Source organism: Dendrobates tinctorius, unplaced genomic scaffold (assembly GCF_039654945.1).
Source record: "Dendrobates tinctorius isolate UK_male_01 unplaced genomic scaffold, ASM3965494v1 ptg000168l, whole genome shotgun sequence".
NCBI lineage: Eukaryota > Metazoa > Chordata > Amphibia > Anura > Dendrobatidae > Dendrobates > Dendrobates tinctorius.
The window spans coordinates 2,491,556-2,502,355 of NW_027361835.1; positions in this window are offsets into that span (position 1 = coordinate 2,491,556).

A 10,800-nucleotide genomic window follows, 5' to 3' on the forward strand; every position below is an offset into this window, starting at 1 on the left:
AGGTGGATTCGGTTGACTATTCAGGTGTCCTATCACATCAGAGGTGCGCCGGTTCCATCAGGGATCAAAGCGCACTCTACTCGGGCAATGGGCGCCTCTTGGGCGCTTCGGCATCAGGCCTCGGCGGAACAGGTATGCAAAGCAGCGACCTAGTCCAGCCTGCACACATTTGCCAAGCATTATAACATCCATACTCGGGCTTCAGCGGATACGAGCCTGGGTAGAAGAATTCTCCAAGCAGCAGTAGCGCACCTTTAAACAAGAGGTGCATGTAGCTTGGATCGGTGAGTCAATCTCCCACCCAGGGACTGCTTTAGGACGTCCTACAGTACCTGTATCCCCCAATGAGACGAAGGAGAAGCATGGATTTTTCTGAGTACTCTCTGTAAAATCCTTTTCTCCGAGACGCTCATTGGGGGATACAGCACCCACCCTGATAGCCAAGTTGGCTCTAGTTTAATTAATGTGTATCTCTTTTGTGAATGTCAGGGTGGTGTTTTTCTTTGCCAGACATATTGTTTTCTGCATTAAGGCTGATTGTTATTGTTCTTCTACTGCTTTTGCGCTAAACTGGTGTCCGCCCGCAATCAGGGCGAGGGTGTATATGGCGGGGAGGAGCTAACCTTGTGTTGTTTGCCTAGTGTTAGCCTCCAGATGGCGGTAGCATACACTCACAGTACCTGTGTCCCCCATTGAGCGTCTCAGAGAAAAGGATTTTACGGTGAGTACTCACAAAAATCCATGTTTCAACAAAACCATACCGAGTAAGGCCTCTTTCACACGTCCGTGTCTCCAGTACATATAGTGACAGTTTTCTCAAGTACCGGAGACACTGACACACGTAGACCCATTCAAATGAATGGATCTATGCACATGTCAGCGTGTTTTCACAGACTGTGTGTCCGTGTGCAAAACACGGAGACATATCCGTTTTAACACGGACACACGGGCTGCAACACTAGCACACAGAGAACAGTCCTTCGTGCTCACGGACGGCAGCCAGGAAAAAGCACTACTGTAAGCGCTGTTCCCGGCGGCTGGTGCTGAACGCCGCAGTCATTCTGCTCTCCTGCTCTGCTGGCAACCGAGCAGGAGAGCAGAAAATTAATGAAAACCCGACGTGGGGTCCCCCTCTGTTTGTGAACCAACTAGACAAAACTTACAGCTGGGGGCTGCAGCCCTCAGCTGTCAGCTTCATCAAGGTTGGTTCTCGAGAATATTTTTTTTTTTTTTTTTTTTTTTAAATAATAAAAAACGGCTTGGGGTCCCCCCTATTTTTGACAACCAACCTGACTAAAGCTGACAGTTGAGGGGTGATATTCTCAGGCTGGTAAGGGGCCATTGATCTTGGCCCCCCCACAGCCTAAAATTAGCGTTTATTAGATGCGCCTAATCTGTAGCTTTGCCTGGTCTTCCCACTGCCCTGTAGCGGTGGCAAGTGGGGTAGTAAGGGGTTAATGCCACCTTTCTATTGTAAGGTGACAATAATCCCGGATTAGTAATGGAGCGGTGTCAATAAGACACCAATCCATTATTAATCCTAGAGTAAAGAAAGGGTTAAATAAACCAGGGCTGTGGAGTCGGAGTCGGTGCTCATTTTGGTGGAGTCGGAGTTGGAGTCGGTATAAACTGGACCGACTCCGACTCCTAAAATATATAATAAATTGGGTACAGTAATTCAATGCAGAATGTGCTGAATATTTTTTCATAGGAATTTGGGAAAGTTATGAAATGTCCTATAAATGGCTGTTCTATTCCTGATCTAAGGCTACATTCACACACAGCGCTTTTCCTGTGTTTTTTGAGGATACGTTTTTCAGCTGCAAAAGTTGATCATCTTTTTTAAAAAACTGCATCACCTGAAAGGTTTTTGAGCTCATAGATAATGTTACTCAATAGCAAAAGCAGATTAGAAATCTGCTCTATCTATCCATTTATCCATATCTGTCTATCCAAATCGTATCTGTACCAAAAAGAATGAAAACCGGGTAGTACACCAATATATATTCTGTTCTATCTAAATATCTTGATTATTGGATCATAAAAATGATTAAATGTCTGAGGTTCACATTGTACTACAATACATTTTTCACTTAAATATAAGCAATATGTGTGGGAGTCGGAGTCGTGGAGTCTGAGTCGGTGTAGGAAATTGAGGAGTCGGAGTCGCAGGTTTGGCTTACCGACTCCACAGCCCTGATAATAAACACACAATAAGAATAAAGTGTTTTAATGAAAGAATACAACACATACATTTTTTAAATATTACACTGCTAATTCCTTTGCGACTCCCTCGATCTGTAAAAAAGGTGAAAATATTAAAGCCACAATATACATTACCTGTCTGACGCTCCGTCACGTCCCACAGCATAAATCCATCTCGGGGGGGGGGTGAATACGTTTACACGCGGAGAGCTGCAAACACAGCCGTTCCCGACTGTAAACTACAGTAGAATGAATGGAAGCAGATGGCGCATGCTCAGTGACGAACTGTGACGTGACCACTCATCACTGAGTCTGCGCTACCCTTCCATTCATTCCCCAGTCTCCGCCTGTAAACGTTTTAACCCCTGAGATGGATTTACGCCGTAGGACGTGACTGAGCGCCGGACAGGTAATGTATATTGTTGTTTTATTATTTTAAAGTTTGTATTTTTTTTTTTTTTTTTAACAGGAGATCTATGGCATTGCAAAGGAATTAGCAGTGTAATAAAGATTTAAACACAAATAATGATAATGGTACACTGTCTTTCACAACAATCTCAATCAGCTGTCTTATAAACACATCTGCTGTCATTTTTACAATAACTGTCACTTACAAAATATCATGTAACTGGTGTTTGAGACGCTCTTTCCTCCTCTTTGCCTGGCAGGAAGTGCTGGCCTCTGGTTTCTTGGTGCTGCTGTGATCTTTTTTCAATCACAGCTTTGTAAACGTCTGGGTGGCTGCGTTGTAAATGTCTTTTTAGATTGGAAGCTCTTGAAGGAGCATTTTTATCACTGCCTGAGTATGCACTGATATTGGCATCACAGCATTTGTTTTCATCTGGGTCACTTATACACTGACACACAATGTTTTTTATCTTGAATCACTGTGAAGTGCTCAAATACAGCTGATTTCATAAGATGCTTCTGAGAAATTTTGTAATTATGTAAATTCACTCTAAAATTACTTTAGTCCTGTAAAAAAATAAGGAATATTGAAATTCTTGCAAGAATAGGGAATCATGCACTGTATAATTTTTAGGATAGAAATAAAACAATCTTTGCATAAATCAATAGGACGATAAGTATAAAGTTTGTAAAATATGTTGTTAGATAGCTTTAGTCTGAAATTTCAATATCAGGCTTGTCTCAGGGTACAGCTCACTAAATGCTTCACATCATATGTCTTCACAGTCTATGAAGAGGGGAGGAAGGGAGCATGTGTGTGCTGAATCATATTCCAGAACACAAATATAGACGTCCTCATCGGTCCTGTTGATTTTTTTCTGAATTTGAGATGTTAGAAAACAGTTTTCCCCTTTATATTCTATGTATAGTGTATATGTCATCAGAGCAGCTAATTTCTCCAAACATGAGCTAAGAGGAAAAACAAACTAAAACATCAAGCATACAGAGACAGCATGTACTGGACTATTGATTTATGCACAGTTTATTGAAAGTTTAGATATGCTTTAAGAAGTACTTACCTTCCTTAATCCTGCTTTCCTGTTCATTCCAGAAGTTCTGAGATGAATGCAGGCATTCCTTCCCTGTGTGTGTGTGTGTTATTTTTTTTCCCCTTATCTGTAGAGGAGCTTAACTACTTATCATGAATATAAACTGCAGCCCAGATTCATCTCCGCTAAAAGGGTACACCTTAGATCAGGAATAGGACAGACATTTATAGGACATTTCATAACGTTCCCAAATGCTTGTGAAAAAAATATTCCCCACAAACTGCATTGAACTACTGTACCTAATTTATTATATATTTTTCCACCCACCCCATCCTCCGCCATGACCCCTTCTCTGCCACGCCACCTCTGTCCTGTCCACTCGTCCATGTCCACTCCTGCTAGCCTTTTCCTCCACCACGCCCCGTCTACCCACCCCATCATGCGCTGTGCCCGTCAGCCCACCTCCTCTTCCACCGAATCCCGTCTGCATGCCCCTCCAATGCCTCACCCACCCTATCCAACCACCCTTTTCTCCACACCCCCTCTGTTCACCAGCCCCTCCTCCACCATGCCCCTTCCCTCCGTTCCTCTACTTCTCCCTACTCCACCTGCCCCCCCCTCCCTCTGTTAAGTCATGGGAATCCTTGTGGTAGCCTGATCTCCACCCACAGGCCAAGGGTCTTCTCTGCACGGAAGGTCTTGAAGTATGGCAAGAGAGTAATGAAGAGGAAAGGAAGTTGCGTCCAGCGAGGGATCCTTAAGTTCTTATTTATTGCAAATCCTTTACGATCCTTAGTCATTGCAGAGTCTAAACTAAACCAGACTGACTATACACAACATATCCTGAGGGGGGTGAATCTCTAATTACTCTCCCACCTTCTATCTTAGATTTTAACCCTTGTTGAAGTTTCCCCTTAGGGTCCCGTTTCACTTAGCGACGCACCAGCGATCCCGACGATACGACCTGGTAAGGATCACTGGTGCGTCGCTACGTGGTCGCTAGTGAGCTGCCACACAGGCAGATCTCTTTGGCGGCGATCCGTATAACGACCTCTGTGGTCGAGGGTACCTTGTCACACAGCAGCGATTCTGACGATTCCCACCTGCGTCCCTGAGTTCTGCGTCACCAATGAGGTTGCTTGTCGGCGTCAAACACAGCGATGCGCGCTGGCCAGCGGGACACTGACGATGAAAAAATGGCCCAGGACATTCGAGCACGATCAGCGATATCCAGTGGGGGTGGGGGGGCGGTCGCCGCTGTGTCACATGTAGCGAGATCACTGGCGAGGTCGCTGTTGCATCACAAAATCTGTGACGCTTCATCGATCTTGCTATGAGACGGGGGCTATAGTCACAATCTCTTCAATGTGAAACTACTGCAATCAGCATCAGATAAGGACATGACTATATACAGCAAGATGCAATAAAACCTACAAATACATGATATAAAGCTTTACGAGAGAATGGTCCATCAGAGTTAGATATATACGACACGCATGATGGTGTATAAGGTCGTGACGCACGATACTCGTGCTCTTACCCCGTATATCCACCATGACTCCCTGTTAATAGATTTCCTTTTGTAACCGCTGCCACGAGCACGTCTATGGACGTTTTCAATGGCTACAAGTTGAAGTGTGCCGATATTACTCTTGCGGTCAATGAAGTGTTTTGAAGCAGCAGAACTTGTCAGAATTTGCCTTCAGTGTACGGTGCAGGTCGTGCACCCACAGAATGCAGGCTGCATGCAGTGCATGTGCTCAGACTACGAACGCAGCGATGCACATACAGTTGTGGCCAAAAGTATTGACACCCCAGCAATTCTGTCAGATAATACTCAGTTTCTTCCTGAAAATGATTGCAAACACAAATTCTTTGGTATTATTATCTTCAATAAATTTGTCTTAAATGAAAAAACACAAATGAGAATGAAGCAAAAAGCAAAACATTGATCATTTCACACAAAACTCCAAAAATGGGCCAGACAAAAGTATTGGCACCCTCAGCCTAATACTTGGTTGCACAACCTTTAGCCAAAATGACTGCGACCAACCGCTTCCGGTAACCATCAATGAGTTTCTTACAATGCTCTGCTGGAATTTTAGACCATTCTTCTTTGGCAAACTGCTCCAGGTCCCTGATATTAGAAGGGGGCCTTCTCCAAACTGCCATTTTTAGATCTCTCCACAGGTGTTCTATGGGATTCAGGTCTTGACTCATTGCTGGCCACCTTAGAAGTCTCCAGTGTTTTCTCAATCCATTTTCTAGTGCTTTTTGAAGTGTGTTTTGGGTCATTGTCATCAAACATCAACTTCAAATTAGAAGTGAACATCAACTTCAAATTATTGTTGATATACAAGGCAAATTCAATAGTTTATTCGGTCTCCCATGACAGCACCACGAGAGAGGGGATTTGCCCTTCAGGGACAGGAAACCTACAGACATAAAAGGGCGGCACCTCCCGCATCAGTTGGTTTCCTGTCCCTGAGAGGTAAACTTCTTCAGACACACGTGTGAAGGAAGGTAGAAGATAGTTATTCCCAGGCCTGGCTGGTCGGCTCAGGTAGCGGGGGTCCCTGGCCTCGGCCGGTTCAGTGCCCTGGCAGTGCCACAGTGGGTCCATGGGGACTGTACAATAGTGAGCTGCAGCAGGCAAGCGGCGTTCTGGTAGGATGACTGTCTTGGTCGTGGTCCGATGCTCAGGTGCAGGTAAGTAAGCCCGGGGCTGGCGGCGGTGTGTGTTCTCTGGTGCTGTGGTCCTGGCCCACGGCGGTGGTGCCTCCGGCAGCTGGGCACGCCCGGGTGCCAGCGGTCGGGGCGTGGTCTGGTGACGCGGCTGGGGTACGCTGGGTTCACTGGTAAGTGATCTTCGTCAAAGTTCGCTCGGTGATGTAATCTTCCTTTTATCTCTCCCTAATTTCTGCTAGGGGAAGAAGTGTACCTCTAAGGCCAAGCATAAATAGTGTGCTATTTGAAGGGCTGTACTACCAGATTCCTATGGGAAGAGACTGTACCAGCCATGCATTCAACAAACGGTAGCGAAGGAGACACCATACTTTGCGTCTAGCTTGAGGGAGATCATTGAGGAATCAGTGAGATCCCTTTCCCAGGAAGGTGTCCATAAGGAAAAGATAAGGAAGCCCAGATCCCCAGTGTTGGACAGTGATAGTGACCCAGGAGAGACTTTTCTCGGCCTCGTCTGCATCAACTTAATCATCTTCGGATGCCCGGTCAAGCCGTTCCTACTTCCCGGTTGTCCGGGTGAATTAGCTGGTAAGGGGCGGTTGTTAATACCATGGGGATTGTTGAGCCCCGGCCTGAAAATTCCATGTGGGATGTGATGTTCGGGGGTCTGGATCAGAGAGCTCACAGCCTTTCTGTTGAACGATAAAATCCGCTCTCTGATTTTACGGGAATGGAAGAGACCAGAAAGGAAAAGCTCTCTACTTCCGGCCTGCAAAAGGAGGTACCCATTCAAGGAGTGTGCCTTGTCCTCGTGGGATAAAGCCCTGAAGCTGGATGCAGCGGTTGCTAAGACATCCAGGAAAACCTCGCTACCGTTTGGGGACATGAAAAATCTAAAGGACCCACTAGATAAGAAGGCAGATACCCTTCTGAAGGGCACCTGGAAGATGTTGACGGGGTCCCTTAGACCGGTGGTGGCAGCCACCTCTATAGCCAGGTCATTAATGGTCTGGCTGGATCAGTAAGGGTATGTTTCCAACACCACAAACCAGCAGCGCTTTGGACGCAGCACATGTCCGCTCTGTTTAAAGCGCTGCCAGCTTTTGTACGGGTGGTGATTCTGCATGTGTTCATTGAACCATGGGGAATCACCGCATCCTATACATAGACTGAGCGTCTCCACAAGATAAAGAGACATGCTGTGATCTAGAAAGACATGCCGCATGTGTGTGTACGCAGGGAAGCTGGAGGCGTCTCTACACGTATAGTGGAGATGGGATTTCATAAAATCTCATCCACTATGCTGTAACATTTGCACGCTGCGGATTGGATGCTGTGGCTGTACGCAGCGTCCAATCTGCAGCGTTTACTGACCGTGGAAGATTAATATGGGCAATAGGAACACAGACATTGTACAGCGGAAGATTGGAAAAAAGTGTTCTGGACAGACGAATCCAAGTGTGAGGTGTTTGGATCACACAGAATAACATTTGTGAGACACAGAACAACTGAAAAGATGCTGGAAGAGAGCCTGACGCCATCTGTCAAGCATGGTGGGGGCAATGTGATGGTCTGGGGTTGCTTTGGGGCTGGTAAAGTGGGAGATTTGTATAAGGTAAAAGGGATTTTGAGTAACGAAGGCTATCACTCCATTTTGCAATGCCACGCCAGACCCTGTGGACAGCGTTTGATTGGAGCCAATTTCATCCTACAACAGGACAATGACCCAAAGCACACCTCCAAATTATGCAAGAACTATTTAGGGCAGAAGCCGGCAGCTGGTATTCTATCTGTGATGGAGTGGCCAGCGCAGTCACCAGATCTCACCCCCCCGTATGGGACGCAAAAAGTGTGTATATTCCATGTGTTGTAGTCGGAGCTGTATGTACCATACGTTCACTGTTACTTTTCCAATAACCAGCCTATTAGTGGAAATAGCTGCAGCCTCCTCCGTTAATCGGATGTCAATTGCGTAATTGTCCAGATGCTAGGGGGCAGCAGAGAGCTGTCTGCGACAAAAAGATAACAGCCGGTGGTTCAGTGTAAATCTCCTGGCCTTGATCTTTGACATAATCACAGGGAAATGTAACAAGAGAAGAGAGAACCTGACACCGACCACATGAAATATTCACAGTCCAGTGCCCCAAGCAGAGACACACACACGAAATTATTCAGACCCCTTTAAATGTTTCACTCTTTCATTGCAGCCATTTCTTAAATTCAAAAAAGTTCATTTTTTTTCTCATTACTGTACACTCTGCCCCCCATCTTAAATGAAAAAAAACAACAGAGGGACTGGTGTAAGAGGGACTTATTTTTAAATTTAAATAAAGGACTTTTCTGTGTGTGTTTACTGATTTTTACTTAGTAATGGGGGTGTCCAACTGACGTCTCTCCATTACAAACCCCAGGTCCTGGTGTCAGCGCCAGCTGCTGACATTAACCCCTGATATCATTACCTCGATTGCCCCCATATCCGTGCAATTGCAAAGAGCCGTGGCTAAGCGCTAGAATTGGTGCATCAAATATGATGCGCCTCTTCTGGAGTGGCTTCAAGCTGGTATTTTTAGGCTGAAGCAGAGCCAATAACCATGAACCTTCCCAGCCTGATAATGTAAGTCTGCAGCTGTCTGTTTTACCTGCGCTGGTTATTAAAAATGGGGGGAGGGAATTATTATTTACTTATTCCTAGAAGGCTGCCGGATATCTGTCAACTATTTCTCTATCTCTGTATCTATCTTTTATCTATATTCATCCCTCTCTCTTTAAGCCTTTTTTTTTTTTTTCAACTAGCTTTAAATTGTCCTGTGTTCAGGATCACTAGGTATCAGTGTAATGCCGCGGAACTGACACCGTCTGTAGTTACTGAGCAAAATCCTGATCACAGGTTCCCTTTAAACAATTCATTGCTGTACAAAAACACAGGTGAAAAAACATTAAAAAATGCGGCAAAAATGAAACGTGTGCACACAGCCGGGAGACTTTAAGGATGCTGGAGTTCCCAGCTACTGGAACCACCTGGAGGCTGTGAACTCTGGTAACCTTAAAGTCTCCCTTAAGCTTACTGGGCTTCAGTCATTGGGTCACCCAGAGCGCAGTCTGCATGACCTGGCAGCAGCGCTGTCCAATGTACTCAAGCGATTCCGCCAGGTTATGCAGATTGCCGGACTGCCAGTCACTGTGCTCCGCGAGACCCAGGGGGTTGTGAACTTATGTAACTTCACTGAGGTGACATTCAGTTCATAGCCAGCCGGTCTCGTGGAACAGCGAGCCCAGCAGTGGCAGCTGCTAAAGTCTATGGAGTGTCGTTACAACGCTCCATACGCTTCAGGTGACGTGGGATTGTTGCACTACTTTTGGAACTTTGTTTTTTCTATAAATGGGAGAACGAGGCCAATTGTTGGAGAGTGTTTTGTGAATAAAGGATCTTTGTTTTTTTTTCTTACTGGGTTAGTAATGGGGGTGTCTGACAGACACCTCTCCATTACTAAGCAGAGTGGTTAAATCACAGCTGTAATCAACCCCAACTCCCACTACTCCGAGTGCCACTACTCCGAGTGCCACCGCTCCAGGCAATTGGGAGGAGATGAGACAGGGCACCAGAATTGGGGCACCTAATGTGATGTGCCAGTTCTGAGGTGACTGCGGGCTGGTATTTTAAGCTGGGAAGGGGCCAATAACCATGGCCCTTAGGCCAGGCTCACATAGCCCGTTCAACGCATAGCGTTGACGGGCTGCGTTAACGCTATAGCATAACGTGGTATGCTTCATGCTGTACCGCTAGCACTGATGCTTCATCTGCGCTAGCGGTGACTGAGCCTCAGATGCTGCAGCCCACGTCCGAGGCTCCATCAGTGAATGACGGCACGTCGCGAACGCGTGCTGCTTTATGGCATGCGTCGCGCCACATAATGGGGGTCTATGGTGGCGTTAATGAACTTCCATAACGTAGTGTGACCCCAGCCTTACCAGCTATGTAGACACAGAGGGTCAGTGAGTGCTCTAGTCCGCTGGCTTGAGAACGTGTGGATCAGGGCTCATCCCACTGAATATTTGCTCTCTTTTTTAACATGGACAGAATACCACTCAGACAACACAGCGTGGCAATACTTTATTGTACTACAAAATAGACAGTAACATGCAGACCAGTCCCAGCATTATATCCAAGATGGTGCAAATTACAGCGTTTCACCCTTCCGCTGACTCGCAGGGGTTAGAGCAGCTGCGACTCTGGGGCTGCTAGAGCTGACTACCCCCACCAGTGGTTCCCCGCTTGCTGAATAAGCTACAGCAGGAACCTGGCTTCCTGGATCACGCCAGTTGAACAGCTGATCGCCGCCTGTGTCGCGGCTGTGTCACTGTCACAGCACATGCATGGATGTAGCCTGTGTGTTGGGCTCTCCATGCAGTAGTTTATTCAACAAGCGCTATGGCTTGCTGAATAAGCTGGGAA